Genomic DNA, 21,908 nt, shown 5'->3' on the forward strand with positions numbered 1-21,908 from the left:
ATTTTGGAAATCAGTTGCGCGTCATGGCCGTATAGCAAACAGTATCTGTGATGGCGAACAATTAGCGAGAGGCGTTTTATTAAGAATTACTCTCAGATGTAATTAAGGCGAATGGCGCTGATAAAGCATTTACCAAAGCGGTACGGCATAAGGTGGGACGAGGCATTCTGAATTACATTTTATAGATGTATTTCTCACAAATGTCTGAGCCTCTCGCGGTCGTCGTCGTCGTCGTCGTCGTCGCCGCCGCCGCCGCTTCTGCAGAATTAGCAAATGGCCATCGTAGCAAATGCGGCGAGGGACACCCTGCCATCGATTCCGATTGCGCAAAGTGTGTGGTCTTGTTTTCCTGTCTATGTTTGGTCGGTCTCGTAAGAGGTTGAATGTAACGAATGGGTGGGAAAGAGTAAGGGGCAGCTGCTGTGTGAACGAAAACACAACTCCTCAGGGGGTGTGAGCGTTTCGAGATGAATCGTATATAAGTTATACTTTGTCGTCAGTGACCGTGTGGCCTAATGGATAAGGCGTCGGACTTCGGATCCGAAGATTGCAGGTTCGAATCCTGTCACGGTCGTATTTTTCCAGTTCTGAGAAACAAACATACCGTTTTAATGTAGCAATTGTGCAGTACGAAACCGTCTGAATGTTGCTGTTGACCATTTTGTGCTTGGAGATGGTCTTGAGCTTGAAACACACACAAGAAGACCGGTGTTAACTAGCGAAATGGTCGGCAGAGTGCCCTCACCGTGAGGTTTGACTGGCACTTGCACATCTAAAACAACGTCGGAAAGTAACTCGTTCGGCTTTTGAGTCACGTCAAGTATGTGTGTTAATTTTGACGCCGCTAGCTCTGCAGATTGTCATGCAATTCCTTTACCTCTCAGAAATGATTATGAAATAAAAGTGAAGTACGTGACGAGTGTGACGTTAGGAAAACATTAGGCAGCATGGAGAGATTCTGTATGGGACCAACCAACCCAAACGAGTACTGTGTGATCTGCTACCCAGGAGGTACCCAACGAGGCAGCACGGCTAGCTCAGTCGGTAGAGCATAAGACTCTTAATCATGGGGTCGTGGGTTCGAGCCCTACCCTGGGCGGAACGGAATTTTTCTCCGCTGCAGATGTAAATTACCGATTTTCTGATTAACGTGATGTAATGGAAATAGCAACTTTAAAATTTGCCTACGTCTCCATCAGTCGCAAGAAAACTGTATTTGAAGGTGAAGGTGATTTTGTAGACATGTGTGAAAGTCATGTTCCGAAGTGCAGGTGATTTTGTTTGGAGAGAACATCGGCTACGTGTCAGATGTGTAGCGAAGCAGTAATGGGTCGCCATAGCTGCAAATATTAGTGAAAAATATGAAGTGTTGTCAGCTGAAGTCTGAAGATTCAGACGACCGTACGGCGAAGTACGCAAAAGTTCCGCTAGGCCGCGCCTCTTTAGCTCAGTGGTAGAGTACTGGTCTAGTAAACCAGGAGTCGTGAGTTCCATCCTTACAGGAGGAAGACGAATTTTGGAAATCAGTTGCGCGTCATGGCCGTATAGCAAACAGTATCTGTGATGGCGAACAATTAGCGTGAGGAGTTTTATTAAGAATTACTCTCAGATGTGATTAAGGCGAATGGCGCTGATAAAGCATTTGCCAAAGCGGTACGGCATAAGGTGGGACGGGGCAATGTGAATTACATTTTATAGATGTATTTCTCACAAATCGCTGAGCCTTTCGCGGTCGTCGTCGTCGTCGTCGTCGTCGTCGTCGTCGTCGCCGCCGCCGCTTCTGCAGAAGTAGCAAATGGCCATCGTAGCAAATGCGGCGAGGGGCACCCTGCCATCGATTCCGATTGCGCAAAGTGTGTGGTCTTGTTTTCCTGTCTATGTTTGGTCGGTCTCGTAAGAGGTTGAATGTAACGAATGGGTGGGAAAGAGTAAGGGGCAGCGGCTGTGTGGAACGAAAACACAATTCCTCAGGGGGTGTGAGCGTTTCGAGATGAATCGTATATTAGTTATACTTGGTCGTCAGTGACCGTGTGGCCTAATGGATAAGGCGTCGGACTTCGGATCCGAAGATTGCAGGTTCGAATCCTGTCACGGTCGTGTTTTTCCAGTTCTGAGAAACAAACATACCGTTTTAATGTAGCAATTGTGCAGTACGAAACCGTCTGAATGTTGCTGTTGACCATTTTGTGCTTGGAGATGGTCTTGAGCTTGAAACACACACAAGAAGACCGGTGTTAACTAGCGAAATGGTCGGCAGAGTGCCCTCACCGTGAGGTTTGACTGGCACTTGCACATCTAAAACAACGTCGGAAAGTAACTCGTTCGGCTTTTGAGTCACGTCAAGTATGTGTGTTAATTTTGACGCCGCTAGCTCTGCAGATTGTCATGCAATTCCTTTACCTCTCAGAAATGATTATGAAATAAAAGTGAAGTACGTGACGAGTGTGACGTTAGGAAAACATTAGGCAGCATGGAGAGATTCTGTATGGGACCAACCAACCCAAACGAGTACTGTGTGATCTGCTACCCAGGAGGTACCCAACGAGGCAGCACGGCTAGCTCAGTCGGTAGAGCATAAGACTCTTAATCATGGGGTCGTGGGTTGGAGCCCTACCCTGGGCGGAACGGAATTTTTTTCCGCTGCAGATGTAAATTACCGATTTTCTGATTAACGTGATGTAATGGAAATAGCAACTTTAAAATTTGCCTACGTCTCCATCAGTCGCAAGAAAACTGTATTTGAAGGTGAAGGTGATTTTGTAGACATGTGTGAAAGTCATGTTCTGAAGTGCAGGTGGTTTTGTTTGGAGAGAACATCGGCTACGTGTCAGATGTGTAGCCAAGCAGTAATGGGTCGCCATAGCTGCTAATATTAGTCAAAAATATGAAGTGTTGTCAGCTGAAGTCTGATGATTCAGACGACCGTGCGGCGAAGTACGCAAAAGTTCCGCTAGGCCGCGCCTCTTTAGCTCAGTGGTAGAGTACTGGTCTAGTAAACCAGGAGTCGTGAGTTCCATCCTTACAGGAGGAAGACGAATTTTGGAAATCAGTTGCGCGTCATGGCCGAATAGCAAACAGTATCTGTGATGGCGAACAATTAGCGAGAGGCGTTTTATTAAGAATTACTCTCAGATGTGATTAAGGCGAATGGCGCTGATAAAGCATTTGCCAAAGCGGTACGGCATAAGGTGGGACGAGGCATTCTGAATTACATTTTATAGATGTATTTCTCACAAATGTCTGAGCCTCTCGCGGTCGTCGTCGTCGTCGTCGTCGTCGTCGTCGCCGCCGCCGCTTCTGCAGAATTAGCAAATGGCCATCGTAGCAAATGCGGCGAGGGACACCCTGCCATCGATTCCGATTGCGCAAAGTGTGTGGTCTTGTTTTCCTGTCTATGTTTGGTCGGTCTCGTAAGAGGTTGAATGTAACGAATGGGTGGGAAAGAGTAAGGGGCAGCGGCTGTGTGGAACGAAAACACAATTCCTCAGGGGGTGTGAGCGTTTCGAGATGAATCGTAGATAAGTTATACTTGGTCGTCAGTGACCGTGTGGCCTAATGGATAAGGCGTCGGACTTCGGATCCGAAGATTGCAGGTTCGAATCCTGTCACGGTCGTGTTTTTCCAGTTCTGAGAAACAAACATACCGTTTTAATGTAGCAATTGTGCAGTACGAAACCGTCTGAATGTTGCTGTTGACCATTTTGTGCTTGGAGATGGTCTTGAGCTTGAAACACACACAAGAAGACCGGTGTTAACTAGCGAAATGGTCGGCAGAGTGCCCTCACCGTGAGGTTTGACTGGCACTTGCACATCTAAAACAACGTCGGAAAGTAACTCGTTCGGCTTTTGAGTCACGTCAAGTATGTGTGTTAATTTTGACGCCGCTAGCTCTGCAGATTGTCATGCAATTCCTTTACCTCTCAGAAATGATTATGAAATAAAAGTGAAGTACGTGACGAGTGTGACGTTAGGAAAACATTAGGCAGCATGGAGAGATTCTGTATGGGACCAACCAACCCAAACGAGTACTGTGTGATCTGCTACCCAGCAGGTACCCAACGAGGCAGCACGGCTAGCTCAGTCGGTAGAGCATAAGACTCTTAATCATGGGGTCGTGGGTTCGAGCCCTACCTGGGCGGAACGGAATTTTTCTCCGTTGCAGATGTAAATTACCGATTTTCTGATTAACGTGATGTAATGGAAATAGCAACTTTAAAATTTGCCTACGTTTCCATCAGTCGCAAGAAAACTGTATTTGAAGGTGAAGGTGATTTTGTAGACATGTGTGAAAGTCATGTTCTGAAGTGCAGGTGATTTTGTTTGGAGAGAACATCGGCTACGTGTCAGATGTGTAGCCAAGCAGTAATGGGTCGCCATAGCTGCAAATATTAGTGAAAAATATGAAGTGTTGTCAGCTGAAGTCTGAAGATTCAGACGACCGTACGGACGAAGTACGCAAAAGTTCCGCTAGGCCGCGCCTCTTTAGCTCAGTGGTAGAGCACTGGTCTAGTAAACCAGGAGTCGTGAGTTCCATCCTCACAGGAGGAAGACGAATTTTGGAAATCAGTTGCGCGTCATGGCTGTATAGCAAACAGTATCTGTGATGGCGAACAATTAGCGTGAGGAGTTTTATTAAGAATTACTCTCAGATGTGATTAAGGCGAATGGCGCTGATAAAGCATTTGCCAAAGCGGTACGGCATAAGGTGGGACGGGGCAATGTGAATTACATTTTATAGATGTATTTCTCACAAATCGCTGAGCCTTTCGCGGTCGTCGTCGTCGTCGTCGTCGTCGTCGTCGTCGTCGTCGTCGTCGCCGCCGCCGCTTCTGCAGAAGTAGCAAATGGCCATCGTAGCAAATGCGGCGAGGGGCACCCTGCCATCGATTCCGATTGCGCAAAGTGTGTGGTCTTGTTTTCCTGTCTATGTTTGGTCGGTCTCGTAAGAGGTTGAATGTAACGAATGGGTGGGAAAGAGTAAGGGGCAGCGGCTGTGTGGAACGAAAACACAATTCCTCAGGGGGTGTGAGCGTTTCGAGATGAATCGTATATTAGTTATACTTGGTCGTTAGTGACCGTGTGGCCTAATGGATAAGGCGTCGGACTTCGGATCCGAAGATTGCAGGTTCGAATCCTGTCACGGTCGTGTTTTTCCAGTTCTGAGAAACAAACATACCGTTTTAATGTAGCAATTGTGCAGTACGAAACCGTCTGAATGTTGCTGTTGACCATTTTGTGCTTGGAGATGGTCTTGTGCTTGAAACACACACAAGAAGACCGGTGTTAACTAGCGAAATGGTCGGCAGAGTGCCCTCACCGTGAGGTTTGACTGGCACTTGCACATCTAAAACAACGTCGGAAAGTAACTCGTTCGGCTTTTGAGTCACGTCAAGTATGTGTGTTAATTTTGACGCCGCTAGCTCTGCAGATTGTCATGCAATTCCTTTACCTCTCAGAAATGATTATGAAATAAAAGTGAAGTACGTGACGAGTGTGACGTTAGGAAAACATTAGGCAGCATGGAGAGATTCTGTATGGGACCAACCAACCCAAACGAGTACTGTGTGATCTGCTACCCAGCAGGTACCCAACGAGGCAGCACAGCTAGCTCAGTCGGTAGAGCATAAGACTCTTAATCATGGGGTCGTGGGTTCGAGCCCTACCCTGGGCGGAACGGAATTTTTCTCCGCTGCAGATGTAAATTACCGATTTTCTGATTAACGTGATGTAATGGAAATAGCAACTTTAAAATTTGCCTACGTCTCCATCAGTCGCAAGAAAACTGTATTTGAAGGTGAAGGTGATTTTGTAGACATGTGTGAAAGTCATGTTCTGAAGTGCAGGTGATTTTGTTTGGAGAGAACATCGGCTACGTGTCAGATGTGTAGCCAAGCAGTAATGGGTCGCCATAGCTGCAAATATTAGTGAAAAATATGAAGTGTTGTCAGCTGAAGTCTGAAGATTCAGACGACCGTACGGACGAAGTACGCAAAAGTTCCGCTAGGCCGCGCCTCTTTAGCTCAGTGGTAGAGCACTGGTCTAGTAAACCAGGAGTCGTGAGTTCCATCCTCACAGGAGGAAGACGAATTTTGGAAATCAGTTGCGCGTCATGGCCGTATATCAAACAGTATCTGTGATGGCGAACAATTAGCGTGAGGAGTTTTATTAAGAATTACTCTCAGATGTGATTAAGGCGAATGGCGCTGATAAAGCATTTGCCAAAGCGGTACGGCATAAGGTGGGACGGGGCAATGTGAATTACATTTTATAGATGTATTTCTCACAAATCGCTGAGCCTTTCGCGGTCGTCGTCGTCGTCGTCGTCGTCGTCGTCGTCGTCGCCGCCGCCGCTTCTGCAGAAGTAGCAAATGGCCATCGTAGCAAATGCGGCGAGGGGCACCCTGCCATCGATTCCGATTGCGCAAAGTGTGTGGTCTTGTTTTCCTGTCTATGTTTGGTCGGTCTCGTAAGAGGTTGAATGTAACGAATGGGTGGGAAAGAGTAAGGGGCAGCGGCTGTGTGGAACGAAAACACAATTCCTCGGGGGGTGTGAGCGTTTCGAGATGAATCGTATATTAGTTATACTTGGTCGTTAGTGACCGTGTGGCCTAATGGATAAGGCGTCGGACTTCGGATCCGAAGATTGCAGGTTCGAATCCTGTCACGGTCGTGTTTTTCCAGTTCTGAGAAACAAACATACCGTTTTAATGTAGCAATTGTGCAGTACGAAACCGTCTGAATGTTGCTGTTGACCATTTTGTGCTTGGAGATGGTCTTGTGCTTGAAACACACACAAGAAGACCGGTGTTAACTAGCGAAATGGTCGGCAGAGTGCCCTCACCGTGAGGTTTGACTGGCACTTGCACATCTAAAACAACGTCGGAAAGTAACTCGTTCGGCTTTTGAGTCACGTCAAGTATGTGTGTTAATTTTGACGCCGCTAGCTCTGCAGATTGTCATGCAATTCCTTTACCTCTCAGAAATGATTATGAAATAAAAGTGAAGTACGTGACGAGTGTGACGTTAGGAAAACATTAGGCAGCATGGAGAGATTCTGTATGGGACCAACCAACCCAAACGAGTACTGTGTGATCTGCTACCCAGGAGGTACCCAACGAGGCAGCACGGCTAGCTCAGTCGGTAGAGCATAAGACTCTTAATCAAGGGGTCGTGGGTTCGAGCCCTACCCTGGGCGGAACGGAATTTTTCTCCGCTGCAGATGTAAATTACCGATTTTCTGATTAACGTGATGTAATGGAAATAGCAACTTTAAAATTTGCCTACGTCTCCATCAGTCGCAAGAAAACTGTATTTGAAGGTGAAGGTGATTTTGTAGACATGTGTGAAAGTCATGTTCTGAAGTGCAGGTGATTTTGTTTGGAGAGAACATCGGCTACGTGTCAGATGTGTAGCCAAGCAGTAATGGGTCGCCATAGCTGCAAATATTAGTGAAAAATATGAAGTGTTGTCAGCTGAAGTCTGAAGATTCAGACGACCGTACGGACGAAGTACGCAAAAGTTCCGCTAGGCCGCGCCTCTTTAGCTCAGTGGTAGAGCACTGGTCTAGTAAACCAGGAGTCGTGAGTTCCATCCTCACAGGAGGAAGACGAATTTTGGAAATCAGTTGCGCGTCATGGCCGTATATCAAACAGTATCTGTGATGGCGAACAATTAGCGTGAGGAGTTTTATTAAGAATTACTCTCAGATGTGATTAAGGCGAATGGCGCTGATAAAGCATTTGCCAAAGCGGTACGGCATAAGGTGGGACGGGGCAATGTGAATTACATTTTATAGATGTATTTCTCACAAATCGCTGAGCCTTTCGCGGTCGTCGTCGTCGTCGTCGTCGTCGTCGTCGTCGTCGCCGCCGCCGCTTCTGCAGAAGTAGCAAATGGCCATCGTAGCAAATGCGGCGAGGGGCACCCTGCCATCGATTCCGATTGCGCAAAGTGTGTGGTCTTGTTTTCCTGTCTATGTTTGGTCGGTCTCGTAAGAGGTTGAATGTAACGAATGGGTGGGAAAGAGTAAGGGGCAGCGGCTGTGTGGAACGAAAACACAATTCCTCGGGGGGTGTGAGCGTTTCGAGATGAATCGTATATTAGTTATACTTGGTCGTTAGTGACCGTGTGGCCTAATGGATAAGGCGTCGGACTTCGGATCCGAAGATTGCAGGTTCGAATCCTGTCACGGTCGTGTTTTTCCAGTTCTGAGAAACAAACATACCGTTTTAATGTACCAATTGTGCAGTACGAAACCGTCTGAATGTTGCTGTTGACCATTTTGTGCTTGGAGATGGTCTTGTGCTTGAAACACACACAAGAAGACCGGTGTTAACTAGCGAAATGGTCGGCAGAGTGCCCTCACCGTGAGGTTTGACTGGCACTTGCACATCTAAAACAACGTCGGAAAGTAACTCGTTCGGCTTTTGAGTCACGTCAAGTATGTGTGTTAATTTTGACGCCGCTAGCTCTGCAGATTGTCATGCAATTCCTTTACCTCTCAGAAATGATTATGAAATAAAAGTGAAGTACGTGACGAGTGTGACGTTAGGAAAACATTAGGCAGCATGGAGAGATTCTGTATGGGACCAACCAACCCAAACGAGTACTGTGTGATCTGCTACCCAGGAGGTACCCAACGAGGCAGCACGGCTAGCTCAGTCGGTAGAGCATAAGACTCTTAATCAAGGGGTCGTGGGTTCGAGCCCTACCCTGGGCGGAACGGAATTTTTTTCCGCTGCAGATGTAAATTACCGATTTTCGGATTAACGTGATGTAATGGAAATAGCAACTTTAAAATTTGCCTACGTCTCCATCAGTCGCAAGAAAACTGTATTTGAAGGTGAAGGTGATTTTGTAGACATGTGTGAAAGTCATGTTCTGAAGTGCAGGTGGTTTTGTTTGGAGAGAACATCGGCTACGTGTCAGATGTGTAGCCAAGCAGTAATGGGTCGCCATAGCTGCTAATATTAGTCAAAAATATGAAGTGTTGTCAGCTGAAGTCTGATGATTCAGACGACCGTGCGGCGAAGTACGCAAAAGTTCCGCTAGGCCGCGCCTCTTTAGCTCAGTGGTAGAGTACTGGTCTAGTAAACCAGGAGTCGTGAGTTCCATCCTTACAGGAGGAAGACGAATTTTGGAAATCAGTTGCGCGTCATGGCCGAATAGCAAACAGTATCTGTGATGGCGAACAATTAGCGAGAGGCGTTTTATTAAGAATTACTCTCAGATGTGATTAAGGCGAATGGCGCTGATAAAGCATTTGCCAAAGCGGTACGGCATAAGGTGGGACGAGGCATTCTGAATTACATTTTATAGATGTATTTTTCACAAATGTCTGTGCCTCTCGCGGTCGTCGTCGTCGTCGTCGCCGCCGCCGCTTCTGGAGAATTAGCAAATGGCCATCGTAGCAAATGCGGCGAGGGACACCCTGCCATCGATTCCGATTGCGCAAAGTGTGTGGTCTTGTTTTCCTGTCTATGTTTGGTCGGTCTCGTAAGAGGTTGAATGCAACGAATGGGTGGGAAAGAGTAAGGGGCAGCGGCTGTGTGGAACGAAAACACAATTCCTCAGGGGGTGTGAGCGTTTCGAGATGAATCGTATATAAGTTATACTTGGTCGTCAGTGACCTTGTGGCCTAATGGATAAGGCGTCGGACTTCGGATCCGAAGATTGCAGGTTCGAATCCTGTCACGGTCGTATTTTTCCAGTTCTGAGAAACAAACATACCGTTTTAATGTAGCAATTGTGCAGTACGAAACCGTCTGAATGTTGCTGTTGACCATTTTGTGCTTGGAGATGGTCTTGAGCTTGAAACACACACAAGAAGACCGGTGTTAACTAGCGAAATGGTCGGCAGAGTGCCCTCACCGTGAGGTTTGACTGGCACTTGCACATCTAAAACAACGTCGGAAAGTAACTCGTTCGGCTTTTGAGTCACGTCAAGTATGTGTGTTAATTTTGACGCCGCTAGCTCTGCAGATTGTCATGCAATTCCTTTACCTCTCAGAAATGATTATGAAATAAAAGTGAAGTACGTGACGAGTGTGACGTTAGGAAAACATTAGGCAGCATGGAGAGATTCTGTATGGGACCAACCAACCCAAACGAGTACTGTGTGATCTGCTACCCAGCAGGTACCCAACGAGGCAGCACGGCTAGCTCAGTCGGTAGAGCATAAGACTCTTAATCATGGGGTCGTGGGTTCGAGCCCTACCCTGGGCGGAACGGAATTTTTCTCCGCTGCAGATGTAAATTACCGATTTTCTGATTAACGTGATGTAATGGAAATAGCAACTTTAAAATTTGCCTACGTCTCCATCAGTCGCACGAAAACTGTATTTGAAGGTGAAGGTGATTTTGTAGACATGTGTGAAAGTCATGTTCCGAAGTGCAGGTGATTTTGTTTGGAGAGAACATCGGCTACGTGTCAGATGTGTAGCCAAGCAGTAATGGGTCGCCATAGCTGCAAATATTAGTGAAAAATATGAAGTGTTGTCAGCTGAAGTCTGAAGATTCAGACGACCGTACGGCGAAGTACGCAAAAGTTCCGCTAGGCCGCGCCTCTTTAGCTCAGTGGTAGAGTACTGGTCTAGTAAACCAGGAGTCGTGAGTTCCATCCTTACAGGAGGAAGACGAATTTTGGAAATCAGTTGCGCGTCATGGCCGTATAGCAAACAGTATCTGTGATGGCGAACAATTAGCGAGAGGCGTTTTATTAAGAATTACTCTCAGATGTAATTAAGGCGAATGGCGCTGATAAAGCATTTACCAAAGCGGTACGGCATAAGGTGGGACGAGGCATTCTGAATTACATTTTATAGATGTATTTCTCACAAATGTCTGAGCCTCTCGCGGTCGTCGTCGTCGTCGTCGTCGTCGCCGCCGCCGCCGCTTCTGCAGAATTAGCAAATGGCCATCGTAGCAAATGCGGCGAGGGACACCCTGCCATCGATTCCGATTGCGCAAAGTGTGTGGTCTTGTTTTCCTGTCTATGTTTGGTCGGTCTCGTAAGAGGTTGAATGTAACGAATGGGTGGGAAAGAGTAAGGGGCAGCTGCTGTGTGAACGAAAACACAACTCCTCAGGGGGTGTGAGCGTTTCGAGATGAATCGTATATAAGTTATACTTTGTCGTCAGTGACCGTGTGGCCTAATGGATAAGGCGTCGGACTTCGGATCCGAAGATTGCAGGTTCGAATCCTGTCACGGTCGTATTTTTCCAGTTCTGAGAAACAAACATACCGTTTTAATGTAGCAATTGTGCAGTACGAAACCGTCTGAATGTTGCTGTTGACCATTTTGTGCTTGGAGATGGTCTTGAGCTTGAAACACACACAAGAAGACCGGTGTTAACTAGCGAAATGGTCGGCAGAGTGCCCTCACCGTGAGGTTTGACTGGCACTTGCACATCTAAAACAACGTCGGAAAGTAACTCGTTCGGCTTTTGAGTCACGTCAAGTATGTGTGTTAATTTTGACGCCGCTAGCTCTGCAGATTGTCATGCAATTCCTTTACCTCTCAGAAATGATTATGAAATAAAAGTGAAGTACGTGACGAGTGTGACGTTAGGAAAACATTAGGCAGCATGGAGAGATTCTGTATGGGACCAACCAACCCAAACGAGTACTGTGTGATCTGCTACCCAGGAGGTACCCAACGAGGCAGCACGGCTAGCTCAGTCGGTAGAGCATAAGACTCTTAATCATGGGGTCGTGGGTTCGAGCCCTACCCTGGGCGGAACGGAATTTTTCTCCGCTGCAGATGTAAATTACCGATTTTCTGATTAACGTGATGTAATGGAAATAGCAACTTTAAAATTTGCCTACGTCTCCATCAGTCGCAAGAAAACTGTATTTGAAGGTGAAGGTGATTTTGTAGACATGTGTGAAAGTCATGTTCCGAAGTGCAGGTGATTTTGTTTGGAGAGAACATCGGCTACGTGTCAGATGTGTAGCGAAGCAGTAATGGGTCGCCATAGCTGCAAATATTAGTGAAAAATATGAAGTGTTGTCAGCTGAAGTCTGAAGATTCAGACGACCGTACGGCGAAGTACGCAAAAGTTCCGCTAGGCCGCGCCTCTTTAGCTCAGTGGTAGAGTACTGGTCTAGTAAACCAGGAGTCGTGAGTTCCATCCTTACAGGAGGAAGACGAATTTTGGAAATCAGTTGCGCGTCATGGCCGTATAGCAAACAGTATCTGTGATGGCGAACAATTAGCGTGAGGAGTTTTATTAAGAATTACTCTCAGATGTGATTAAGGCGAATGGCGCTGATAAAGCATTTGCCAAAGCGGTACGGCATAAGGTGGGACGGGGCAATGTGAATTACATTTTATAGATGTATTTCTCACAAATCGCTGAGCCTTTCGCGGTCGTCGTCGTCGTCGTCGTCGTCGTCGTCGTCGTCGTCGTCGTCGTCGCCGCCGCCGCTTCTGCAGAAGTAGCAAATGGCCATCGTAGCAAATGCGGCGAGGGGCACCCTGCCATCGATTCCGATTGCGCAAAGTGTGTGGTCTTGTTTTCCTGTCTATGTTTGGTCGGTCTCGTAAGAGGTTGAATGTAACGAATGGGTGGGAAAGAGTAAGGGGCAGCGGCTGTGTGGAACGAAAACACAATTCCTCAGGGGGTGTGAGCGTTTCGAGATGAATCGTATATTAGTTATACTTGGTCGTCAGTGACCGTGTGGCCTAATGGATAAGGCGTCGGACTTCGGATCCGAAGATTGCAGGTTCGAATCCTGTCACGGTCGTGTTTTTCCAGTTCTGAGAAACAAACATACCGTTTTAATGTAGCAATTGTGCAGTACGAAACCGTCTGAATGTTGCTGTTGACCATTTTGTGCTTGGAGATGGTCTTGAGCTTGAAACACACACAAGAAGACCGGTGTTAACTAGCGAAATGGTCGGCAGAGTGCCCTCACCGTGAGGTTTGACTGGCACTTGCACATCTAAAACAACGTCGGAAAGTAACTCGTTCGGCTTTTGAGTCACGTCAAGTATGTGTGTTAATTTTGACGCCGCTAGCTCTGCAGATTGTCATGCAATTCCTTTACCTCTCAGAAATGATTATGAAATAAAAGTGAAGTACGTGACGAGTGTGACGTTAGGAAAACATTAGGCAGCATGGAGAGATTCTGTATGGGACCAACCAACCCAAACGAGTACTGTGTGATCTGCTACCCAGGAGGTACCCAACGAGGCAGCACGGCTAGCTCAGTCGGTAGAGCATAAGACTCTTAATCATGGGGTCGTGGGTTGGAGCCCTACCCTGGGCGGAACGGAATTTTTTTCCGCTGCAGATGTAAATTACCGATTTTCTGATTAACGTGATGTAATGGAAATAGCAACTTTAAAATTTGCCTACGTCTCCATCAGTCGCAAGAAAACTGTATTTGAAGGTGAAGGTGATTTTGTAGACATGTGTGAAAGTCATGTTCTGAAGTGCAGGTGGTTTTGTTTGGAGAGAACATCGGCTACGTGTCAGATGTGTAGCCAAGCAGTAATGGGTCGCCATAGCTGCTAATATTAGTCAAAAATATGAAGTGTTGTCAGCTGAAGTCTGATGATTCAGACGACCGTGCGGCGAAGTACGCAAAAGTTCCGCTAGGCCGCGCCTCTTTAGCTCAGTGGTAGAGTACTGGTCTAGTAAACCAGGAGTCGTGAGTTCCATCCTTACAGGAGGAAGACGAATTTTGGAAATCAGTTGCGCGTCATGGCCGAATAGCAAACAGTATCTGTGATGGCGAACAATTAGCGAGAGGCGTTTTATTAAGAATTACTCTCAGATGTGATTAAGGCGAATGGCGCTGATAAAGCATTTGCCAAAGCGGTACGGCATAAGGTGGGACGAGGCATTCTGAATTACATTTTATAGATGTATTTCTCACAAATGTCTGAGCCTCTCGCGGTCGTCGTCGTCGTCGTCGTCGTCGTCGTCGCCGCCGCCGCTTCTGCAGAATTAGCAAATGGCCATCGTAGCAAATGCGGCGAGGGACACCCTGCCATCGATTCCGATTGCGCAAAGTGTGTGGTCTTGTTTTCCTGTCTATGTTTGGTCGGTCTCGTAAGAGGTTGAATGTAACGAATGGGTGGGAAAGAGTAAGGGGCAGCTGCTGTGTGGAACGAAAACACAATTCCTCAGGGGGTGTGAGCGTTTCGAGATGAATCGTATATAAGTTATACTTGGTCGTCAGCGACCGTGTGGCCTAATGGGTAAGGCGTCGGACTTCGGATCCGAAGATTGCAGGTTCGAATCCTGTCACGGTCGTGTTTATCCAGTTCTGAGAAACAAACATACCGTTTTAATGTAGCAATTGTGCAGTACGAAACCGTCTGAATGTTGCTGTTGACCATTTTGTGCTTGGAGATGGTCTTGAGCTTGAAACACACACAAGAAGACCGGTGTTAACTAGCGAAATGGTCGGCAGAGTGCCCTCACCGTGAGGTTTGACTGGCACTTGCACATCTAAAACAACGTCGGAAAGTAACTCATTCGGCTTTTGAGTCACGTCAAGTATGTGTGTTAATTTTGACGCCGCTAGCTCTGCAGATTGTCATGCAATTCCTTTACCTCTCAGAAATGATTATGAAATAAAAGTGAAGTACGTGACGAGTGTGACGTTAGGAAAACATTAGGCAGCATGGAGAGATTCTGTATGGGACCAACCAAGCCAAACGAGTACTGTGTGATCTGCTACCCAGCAGGTACCCAACGAGGCAGCACGGCTAGCTCAGTCGGTAGAGCATAAGACTCTTAATCATGGGGTCGTGGGTTCGAGCCCTACCCTGGGCGGAACGGAATTTTTCTCCGCTGCAGATGTAAATTACCGATTTTCTGATTAACGTGATGTAATGGAAATGGCAACTTTAAAATTTGCCTACGTCTCCATCAGTCGCAAGAAAACTGTATTTGAAGGTGAAGGTGATTTTGTAGACATGTGTGAAAGTCATGTTCCGAAGTGCAGGTGATTTTGTTTGGAGAGAACATCGGCTACGTGTCAGATGTGTAGCCAAGCAGTAATGGGTCGCCATAGCTGCAAATATTAGTGAAAAATATGAAGTGTTGTCAGCTGAAGTCTGAAGATTCAGACGACCGTACGGCGAAGTACGCAAAAGTTCCGCTAGGCCGCGCCTCTTTAGCTCAGTGGTAGAGTACTGGTCTAGTAAACCAGGAGTCGTGAGTTCCATCCTTACAGGAGGAAGACGAATTTTGGAAATCAGTTGCGCGTCATGGCCGTATAGCAAACAGTATCTGTGATGGCGAACAATTAGCGAGAGGCGTTTTATTAAGAATTACTCTCAGATGTGATTAAGGCGAATGGCGCTGATAAAGCATTTGCCAAAGCGGTACGGCATAAGGTGGGACGAGGCATTCTGAATTACATTTTATAGATGTATTTCTCACAAATGTCTGAGCCTCTCGCGGTCGTCGTCGTCGTCGCCGCCGCCGCTTCTGCAGAATTAGCAAATGGCCATCGTAGCAAATGCGGCGAGGGACACCCTGCCATCGATTCCGATTGCGCAAAGTGTGTGGTCTTGTTTTCCTGTCTATGTTTGGTCGGTCTCGTAAGAGGTTGAATGTAACGAATGGGTGGGAAAGAGTAAGGGGCAGCTGCTGTGTGGAACGAAAACACAATTCCTCAGGGGGTGTGAGCGTTTCGAGATGAATCGTATATAAGTTATACTTGGTCGTCAGTGGCCATGTGGCCTAATGGATAAGGCGTCGGACTTCGGATCCGAAGATTGCAGGTTCGAATCCCGTCACGGTCGTGTTTTTCCAGTTCTGAGAAACAAACATACCGTTTTAATGTAGCAATTGTGCAGTACGAAACCGTCTGAATGTTGCTGTTGACCATTTTGTGCTTGGAGATGGTCTTGAGCTTGAAACACACACAAGAAGACCGGTGTTAACTAGCGAAATGGTCGGCAGAGTGCCCTCACCGTGAGGTTTGACTGGCACTTGCACATCTAAAACAACGTCGGAAAGTAACTCATTCGGCTTTTGAGTCACGTCAAGTATGTGTGTTAATTTTGACGCCGCTAGCTCTGCAGATTGTCATGCAATTCCTTTACCTCTCAGAAATGATTATGAAATAAAAGTGAAGTACGTGACGAGTGTGACGTTAGGAAAACATTAGGCAGCATGGAGAGATTCTGTATGGGACCAACCAACCCAAACGAGTACTGTGTGATCTGCTACCCAGCAGGTACCCAACGAGGCAGCACGGCTAGCTCAGTCGGTAGAGCATAAGACTCTTAATCATGGGGTCGTGGGTTCGAGCCCTACCCTGGGCGGAACGGAATTTTTCTCCGCTGCAGATGTAAATTTCCGATTTTCTGATTAACGTGATGTAATGGAAATAGCAACTTTAAAATTTGCCTACGTCTCCATCAGTCGCAAGAAAACTGTATTTGAAGGAGAAGGTGATTTTGTAGACATGTGTGAAAGTCATGTTCTGAAGTGCAGGTGATTTTGTTTGGAGAGAACATCGGCTACGTGTCAGATGTGTATCCAAGCAGTAATGGGTCGCCATAGCTGCAAATATTAGTGAAAAATATGAAGTGTTGTCAGCTGAAGTCTGAAGATTCAGACGACCGTACGGACGAAGTACGCAAAAGTTCCGCTAGGCCGCGCCTCTTTAGCTCAGTGGTAGAGCACTGGTCTAGTAAACCAGGAGTCGTGAGTTCCATCCTTACTTGAGGAAGACGAATTTTGGAAATCAGTTGCGCGTCATGGCCGTATAGCAAACAGTATCTGTGATGGCGAACAATTAGCGTGAGGAGTTTTATTAAGAATTACTCTCAGATGTGATTAAGGCGAATGGCGCTGATAAAGCATTTGCCAAAGCGGTACGGCATAAGGTGGGACGGGGCAGTGTGAATTACATTTTATAGATGTATTTCTCACAAATCGCTGAGCCTTTCGCGGTCGTCGTCGTCGTCGTCGTCGTCGTCGTCGTCGTCGTCGTCGTCGTCGCCGCCGCCGCTTCTGCAGAAGTAGCAAATGGCCATCGTAGCAAATGCGGCGAGGGACACCCTGCCATCGATTCCGATTGCGCAAAGTGTGTGGTCTTGTTTTCCTGTCTATGTTTGGTCGGTCTCGTAAGAGGTTGAATGTAACGAATGGGTGGGAAAGAGTAAGGGGCAGCGGCTGTGTGGAACGAAAACACAATCTCTCAGGGGGTGTGAGCGTTTCGAGATAAGTCGTATATAAGTTACACTTGGTTGTCAGTGACCGTGTGGCCTAATGGATAAGGCGTCGAACTTCGGATCCGAAGATTGCAGGTTCGAATCCTGTCACGGTCGTGTTTTTCCAGTTCTGAGAAACAAACATACCGTTTTAATGTAGCAATTGTGCAGTACGAAACCGTCTGAATGTTGCTGTTGACCATTTTGTGCTTGGAGATGGTCTTGAGCTTGAAACACACACAAGGAGACCGGTGTTAACTAGCGAAATGGTCGGCAGAGTGCCCTCACCGCGAGGTTTGACTGGCACTTGCACATCTAAAACAACGTCGGAAAGTAACTCGTTCGGCTTTTGAGTCACGTCAAGTATGTGTGTTAATTTTGACGCCGCTAGCTCTGCAGATTGTCATGCAATTCCTTTACCTCTCGGAAATGATTATGAAATAAAAGTGAAGTACGTGACGAGTGTGACGTTAGGAAAACATTAGGCAGCATGGAGAGATTCTGTATGGGACCAACCAACCCAAACGAGTACTGTGTGATCTGCTACCCAGCAGGTACCCAACGAGGCAGCACGGCTAGCTCAGTCGGTAGAGCATCAGACTCTTAATCATGGGGTCGTGGGTTCGAGCCCTACCCTGGGCGGAACGGAATTTTTCTCCGCTGCAGATGTAAATTACCGATTTTCTGATTAACGTGATGTAATGGAAATAGCAACTTTAAAATTTGCCTACGTCTCAATCAGTCGCAAGAAAACTGTATTTGAAGGTGAAGGTGATTTTGTAGACATGTGTGAAAGTCATGTTCCGGAGTGCAGGTGATTTTGTTTGGAGAGATCATCGGCTACGTGTCAGATGTGTAGCGAAGCAGTAATGGGTCGCCATAGCTGCAAATATTAGTGAAAAATATGAAGTGTTGTCAGCTGAAGTCTGAAGATTCAGACGACCGTGCGGCGAAGTACGCAAAAGTTCCGCTAGGCCGCGCCTCTTTAGCTCAGTGGTAGAGTACTGGTCTAGTAAACCAGGAGTCGTGAGTTCCATCCTTACAGGAGGAAGACGAATTTTGGAAATCAGTTGCGCGTCATGGCCGTATAGCAAACAGTATCTGTGATGGCGAACAATTAGCGAGAGGCGTTTTATTAAGAATTACTCTCAGATGTGATTAAGGCGAATGGCGCTGATAAAGCGTTTGCCAAAGCGGTACGGCATAAGGTGGGACGAGGCATTCTGAATTACATTTTATAGATGTATTTCTCACAAATCTCTGAGCCTCTCGCGGTCGTCGTCGTCGTCGTCGTCGTCGTCGTCGTCGCCGCCGCCGCTTCTGCAGAATTAGCAAATGGCCATCGTAGCAAATGCGGCGAGGGACACCCTGCCATCGATTCCGATTGCGCAAAGTGTGTGGTCTTGTTTTCCTGTCTATGTTTGGTCGGTCTCGTAAGAGGTTGAATGTAACGAATGGGTGGGAAAGAGTAAGGGGCAGCTGCTGTGTGGAACGAAAACACAATTCCTCAGGGGGTGTGAGCGTTTCGAGATGAATCGTATATAAGTTATACTTGGTCGTCAGTGACCATGTGGCCTAATGGATAAGGCGTCGGACTTCGGATCCGAAGATTGCAGGTTCGAATCCTGTCACGGTCGTGTTTTTCCAGTTCTGAGAAACAAACATACCGTTTTAATGTAGCAATTGTGCAGTACGAAACCGTCTGAATGTTGCTGTTGACCATTTTGTGCTTGGAGATGGTCTTGAGCTTGAAACACACACAAGAAGACCGGTGTTAACTAGCGAAATGGTCGGCAGAGTGCCCTCACCGCGAGGTTTGACTGGCACTTGCACATCTAAAACAACGTCGGAAAGTAACTCGTTCGGCTTTTGAGTCACGTCAAGTATGTTTGTTAATTTTGACGCCGCTAGCTCTGCAGATTGTCATGCAATTCCTTTACCTCTCAGAAATGATTATGAAATAAAAGTGAAGTACGTGACGAGTGTGACGTTAGGAAAACGTTAGGCAGCATGGAGAGATTCTGTATGGGACCAACCAACCCAAACGAGTACTGTGTGATCTGCTACCCAGCAGGTACCCAACGAGGCAGCACGGCTAGCTCAGTCGGTAGAGCATGAGACTCTTAATCATAGGGTCGTGGGTTCGAGCCCTACCCTGGGCGGAACGGAATTTTTCTCCGCTGCAGATGTAAATTACCGATTTTCTGATTAACGTGATGTAATGGAAAAAGCTACTTTAAAATTTGCCTACGTCTCAATCAGTCGCAAGAAAACTGTATTTGAAGGTGAAGGTGATTTTGTAGACATGTGAAAGTCATGTTCTGTAGTGCAGGTGGTTTTGTTTGGAGAGAACATCGGCTACGTGTCAGATGTGTATCCAAGCAGTAATGGGTCGCCATAGCTGCAAATATTAGTCATAAATATGAAGTGTTGTCATCTGAAGTCTGAAGATTCAGACGACCGTACGGACGAAGTACGCAAAAATTTCCGCTAGGCCGCCCCTCTTTAGCTCAGTGGTAGAGCACTGGTCTAGTAAACCAGGAGTCGTGAGTTCCATCCTCACAGGAAGAAGACGAATTTTGGAAATCAGTTGCGCGTCATGGCCGTATAGCAAACAGTATCTGTGATGGCGAACAATTAGCGTGAGGAGTTTTATTAAGAATTACTCTCAGATGTGATTAAGGCGAATGGCGCTGATAAAGCATTTGCCAAAGCGGTACGGCATAAGGTGGGACGAGGCAGTCTGAATTACATTTTATAGATGTATTTCTCACAAATCTCTGTGCCTCTCGCGGTCGTCGTCGTCGTCGTCGTCGCCGCCGCCGCTTCTGCAGAAGTAGCAAATGGCCATCGTAGCAAATGTGGCGAGGGACACCCTGCCATCGATTCCGATTGCGCAAAGTGTGTGGTCTTGTTTTCCTGTCTATGTTTGGTCGGTCTCGTAAGAGGTTGAATGTAACGAATGGGTGGGAAAGAGTAAGGGCAGCGGCTGTGTGGAACGAAAACACAATTCCTCAGGGGGTGTGAGCGTTTCGAGATAAGTCGTATATAAGTTACACTTGGTTGTCAGTGACCGTGTGGCCTAATGGATGAGGCGTCGGACTTCGGATCCGAAGATTGCAGGTTTGAATCCTGTCACGGCCGTGTTTTTCCAGTTCTGAAAAACAAACATACCGTTTTAATGTAGCAATTGTGCAGTACGAAACCGTCTGAATGTTGCTGTTGACCATTTTGTGCTTGGAGATGGTCTTGAGCTTGAAACACACACAAGAAGACCGGTGTTAACTAGCGAAATGGTCGGCAGAGTGCCCTCACCGCGAGGTTTGACTGGCACTTGCACATCTAAAACAACGTCGGAAAGTAACTCGTTCGGCTTTTGAGTCACGTCAAGTATGTGTGTTAATTTTGACGCCGCTAGCTCTGCAGATTGTCATGCAATTCCTTTACCTCTCAGAAATGATTATGAAATAAAAGTGAAGTACGTGACGAGTGTGACGTTAGGAAAACGTTAGGCAGCATGGAGAGATTCTGTATGGGACCAACCAACCCAAACGAGTACTGTGTGATCTGCTACCCAGCAGGTACCCAACGAGGCAGCACGGCTAGCTCAGTCGGTAGAGCATGAGACTCTTAATCATAGGGTCGTGGGTTCGAGCCCTACCCTGGGCGGAACGGAATTTTTCTCCGCTGCAGATGTAAATTACCGATTTTCTGATTAACGTGATGTAATGGAAAAAGCTACTTTAAAATTTGCCTACGTCTCAATCAGTCGCAAGAAAACTGTATTTGAAGGTGAAGGTGATTTTGTAGACATGTGAAAGTCATGTTCTGTAGTGCAGGTGGTTTTGTTTGGAGAGAACATCGGCTACGTGTCAGATGTGTATCCAAGCAGTAATGGGTCGCCATAGCTGCAAATATTAGTCATAAATATGAAGTGTTGTCATCTGAAGTCTGAAGATTCAGACGACCGTACGGACGAAGTACGCAAAAATTTCCGCTAGGCCGCCCCTCTTTAGCTCAGTGGTAGAGCACTGGTCTAGTAAACCAGGAGTCGTGAGTTCCATCCTCACAGGAAGAAGACGAATTTTGGAAATCAGTTGCGCGTCATGGCCGTATAGCAAACAGTATCTGTGATGGCGAACAATTAGCGTGAGGAGTTTTATTAAGAATTACTCTCAGATGTGATTAAGGCGAATGGCGCTGATAAAGCATTTGCCAAAGCGGTACGGCATAAGGTGGGACGAGGCAGTCTGAATTACATTTTATAGATGTATTTCTCACAAATCTCTGTGCCTCTCGCGGTCGTCGTCGTCGTCGTCGTCGCCGCCGCCGCTTCTGCAGAAGTAGCAAATGGCCATCGTAGCAAATGTGGCGAGGGACACCCTGCCATCGATTCCGATTGCGCAAAGTGTGTGGTCTTGTTTTCCTGTCTATGTTTGGTCGGTCTCGTAAGAGGTTGAATGTAACGAATGGGTGGGAAAGAGTAAGGGCAGCGGCTGTGTGGAACGAAAACACAATTCCTCAGGGGGTGTGAGCGTTTCGAGATAAGTCGTATATAAGTTACACTTGGTTGTCAGTGACCGTGTGGCCTAATGGATGAGGCGTCGGACTTCGGATCCGAAGATTGCAGGTTTGAATCCTGTCACGGCCGTGTTTTTCCAGTTCTGAAAAACAAACATACCGTTTTAATGTAGCAATTGTGCAGTACGAAACCGTCTGAATG

At 46.9% G+C, this 21,908-nt stretch overlaps 22 non-coding genes across 22 annotated transcripts; all 22 read left to right on the forward strand.

The window, feature by feature from the left end:
- The first annotated feature begins 501 nt into the window (after nucleotides 1-501).
- Nucleotides 502-574, forward strand: Trnar-ucg (transfer RNA arginine (anticodon UCG)). Its single transcript has one exon. It is a non-coding gene; the product is annotated as a tRNA-Arg (tRNA).
- Nucleotides 575-1,026: 452 nt separating this feature from the next.
- On the forward strand, nucleotides 1,027-1,099 carry Trnak-cuu (transfer RNA lysine (anticodon CUU)). The gene has a single exon. It is a non-coding gene; the product is annotated as a tRNA-Lys (tRNA).
- A 925-nt stretch (nucleotides 1,100-2,024) lies between these two features.
- Nucleotides 2,025-2,097, forward strand: Trnar-ucg (transfer RNA arginine (anticodon UCG)). Its single transcript has one exon. It is a non-coding gene; the product is annotated as a tRNA-Arg (tRNA).
- Nucleotides 2,098-3,541: 1,444 nt separating this feature from the next.
- Trnar-ucg (transfer RNA arginine (anticodon UCG)) lies at nucleotides 3,542-3,614 on the forward strand. Its single transcript has one exon. It is a non-coding gene; the product is annotated as a tRNA-Arg (tRNA).
- Nucleotides 3,615-4,476: 862 nt separating this feature from the next.
- Trnat-agu (transfer RNA threonine (anticodon AGU)) lies at nucleotides 4,477-4,548 on the forward strand. The gene has a single exon. It is a non-coding gene; the product is annotated as a tRNA-Thr (tRNA).
- A 525-nt stretch (nucleotides 4,549-5,073) lies between these two features.
- Trnar-ucg (transfer RNA arginine (anticodon UCG)) lies at nucleotides 5,074-5,146 on the forward strand. The gene has a single exon. It is a non-coding gene; the product is annotated as a tRNA-Arg (tRNA).
- A 452-nt stretch (nucleotides 5,147-5,598) lies between these two features.
- Trnak-cuu (transfer RNA lysine (anticodon CUU)) lies at nucleotides 5,599-5,671 on the forward strand. The gene has a single exon. It is a non-coding gene; the product is annotated as a tRNA-Lys (tRNA).
- Nucleotides 5,672-6,009: 338 nt separating this feature from the next.
- Nucleotides 6,010-6,081, forward strand: Trnat-agu (transfer RNA threonine (anticodon AGU)). The gene has a single exon. It is a non-coding gene; the product is annotated as a tRNA-Thr (tRNA).
- A 516-nt stretch (nucleotides 6,082-6,597) lies between these two features.
- On the forward strand, nucleotides 6,598-6,670 carry Trnar-ucg (transfer RNA arginine (anticodon UCG)). Its single transcript has one exon. It is a non-coding gene; the product is annotated as a tRNA-Arg (tRNA).
- An 863-nt stretch (nucleotides 6,671-7,533) lies between these two features.
- Nucleotides 7,534-7,605, forward strand: Trnat-agu (transfer RNA threonine (anticodon AGU)). The gene has a single exon. It is a non-coding gene; the product is annotated as a tRNA-Thr (tRNA).
- A 516-nt stretch (nucleotides 7,606-8,121) lies between these two features.
- Trnar-ucg (transfer RNA arginine (anticodon UCG)) lies at nucleotides 8,122-8,194 on the forward strand. The gene has a single exon. It is a non-coding gene; the product is annotated as a tRNA-Arg (tRNA).
- Nucleotides 8,195-9,626: 1,432 nt separating this feature from the next.
- Trnar-ucg (transfer RNA arginine (anticodon UCG)) lies at nucleotides 9,627-9,699 on the forward strand. The gene has a single exon. It is a non-coding gene; the product is annotated as a tRNA-Arg (tRNA).
- Nucleotides 9,700-10,151: 452 nt separating this feature from the next.
- Trnak-cuu (transfer RNA lysine (anticodon CUU)) lies at nucleotides 10,152-10,224 on the forward strand. Its single transcript has one exon. It is a non-coding gene; the product is annotated as a tRNA-Lys (tRNA).
- Nucleotides 10,225-11,139: 915 nt separating this feature from the next.
- On the forward strand, nucleotides 11,140-11,212 carry Trnar-ucg (transfer RNA arginine (anticodon UCG)). Its single transcript has one exon. It is a non-coding gene; the product is annotated as a tRNA-Arg (tRNA).
- Nucleotides 11,213-11,664: 452 nt separating this feature from the next.
- On the forward strand, nucleotides 11,665-11,737 carry Trnak-cuu (transfer RNA lysine (anticodon CUU)). Its single transcript has one exon. It is a non-coding gene; the product is annotated as a tRNA-Lys (tRNA).
- Nucleotides 11,738-12,674: 937 nt separating this feature from the next.
- Trnar-ucg (transfer RNA arginine (anticodon UCG)) lies at nucleotides 12,675-12,747 on the forward strand. Its single transcript has one exon. It is a non-coding gene; the product is annotated as a tRNA-Arg (tRNA).
- Nucleotides 12,748-14,191: 1,444 nt separating this feature from the next.
- Trnar-ucg (transfer RNA arginine (anticodon UCG)) lies at nucleotides 14,192-14,264 on the forward strand. The gene has a single exon. It is a non-coding gene; the product is annotated as a tRNA-Arg (tRNA).
- Nucleotides 14,265-14,716: 452 nt separating this feature from the next.
- On the forward strand, nucleotides 14,717-14,789 carry Trnak-cuu (transfer RNA lysine (anticodon CUU)). The gene has a single exon. It is a non-coding gene; the product is annotated as a tRNA-Lys (tRNA).
- Nucleotides 14,790-15,693: 904 nt separating this feature from the next.
- On the forward strand, nucleotides 15,694-15,766 carry Trnar-ucg (transfer RNA arginine (anticodon UCG)). The gene has a single exon. It is a non-coding gene; the product is annotated as a tRNA-Arg (tRNA).
- A 452-nt stretch (nucleotides 15,767-16,218) lies between these two features.
- On the forward strand, nucleotides 16,219-16,291 carry Trnak-cuu (transfer RNA lysine (anticodon CUU)). Its single transcript has one exon. It is a non-coding gene; the product is annotated as a tRNA-Lys (tRNA).
- A 938-nt stretch (nucleotides 16,292-17,229) lies between these two features.
- On the forward strand, nucleotides 17,230-17,302 carry Trnar-ucg (transfer RNA arginine (anticodon UCG)). Its single transcript has one exon. It is a non-coding gene; the product is annotated as a tRNA-Arg (tRNA).
- A 1,447-nt stretch (nucleotides 17,303-18,749) lies between these two features.
- On the forward strand, nucleotides 18,750-18,822 carry Trnar-ucg (transfer RNA arginine (anticodon UCG)). The gene has a single exon. It is a non-coding gene; the product is annotated as a tRNA-Arg (tRNA).
- The last annotated feature ends 3,086 nt before the right edge of the window (nucleotides 18,823-21,908 follow it).

Source organism: Schistocerca gregaria, unplaced genomic scaffold (genome assembly GCF_023897955.1).
Source record: "Schistocerca gregaria isolate iqSchGreg1 unplaced genomic scaffold, iqSchGreg1.2 ptg000156l, whole genome shotgun sequence".
NCBI classification, from domain to species: Eukaryota; Metazoa; Arthropoda; class Insecta; order Orthoptera; family Acrididae; genus Schistocerca; species Schistocerca gregaria.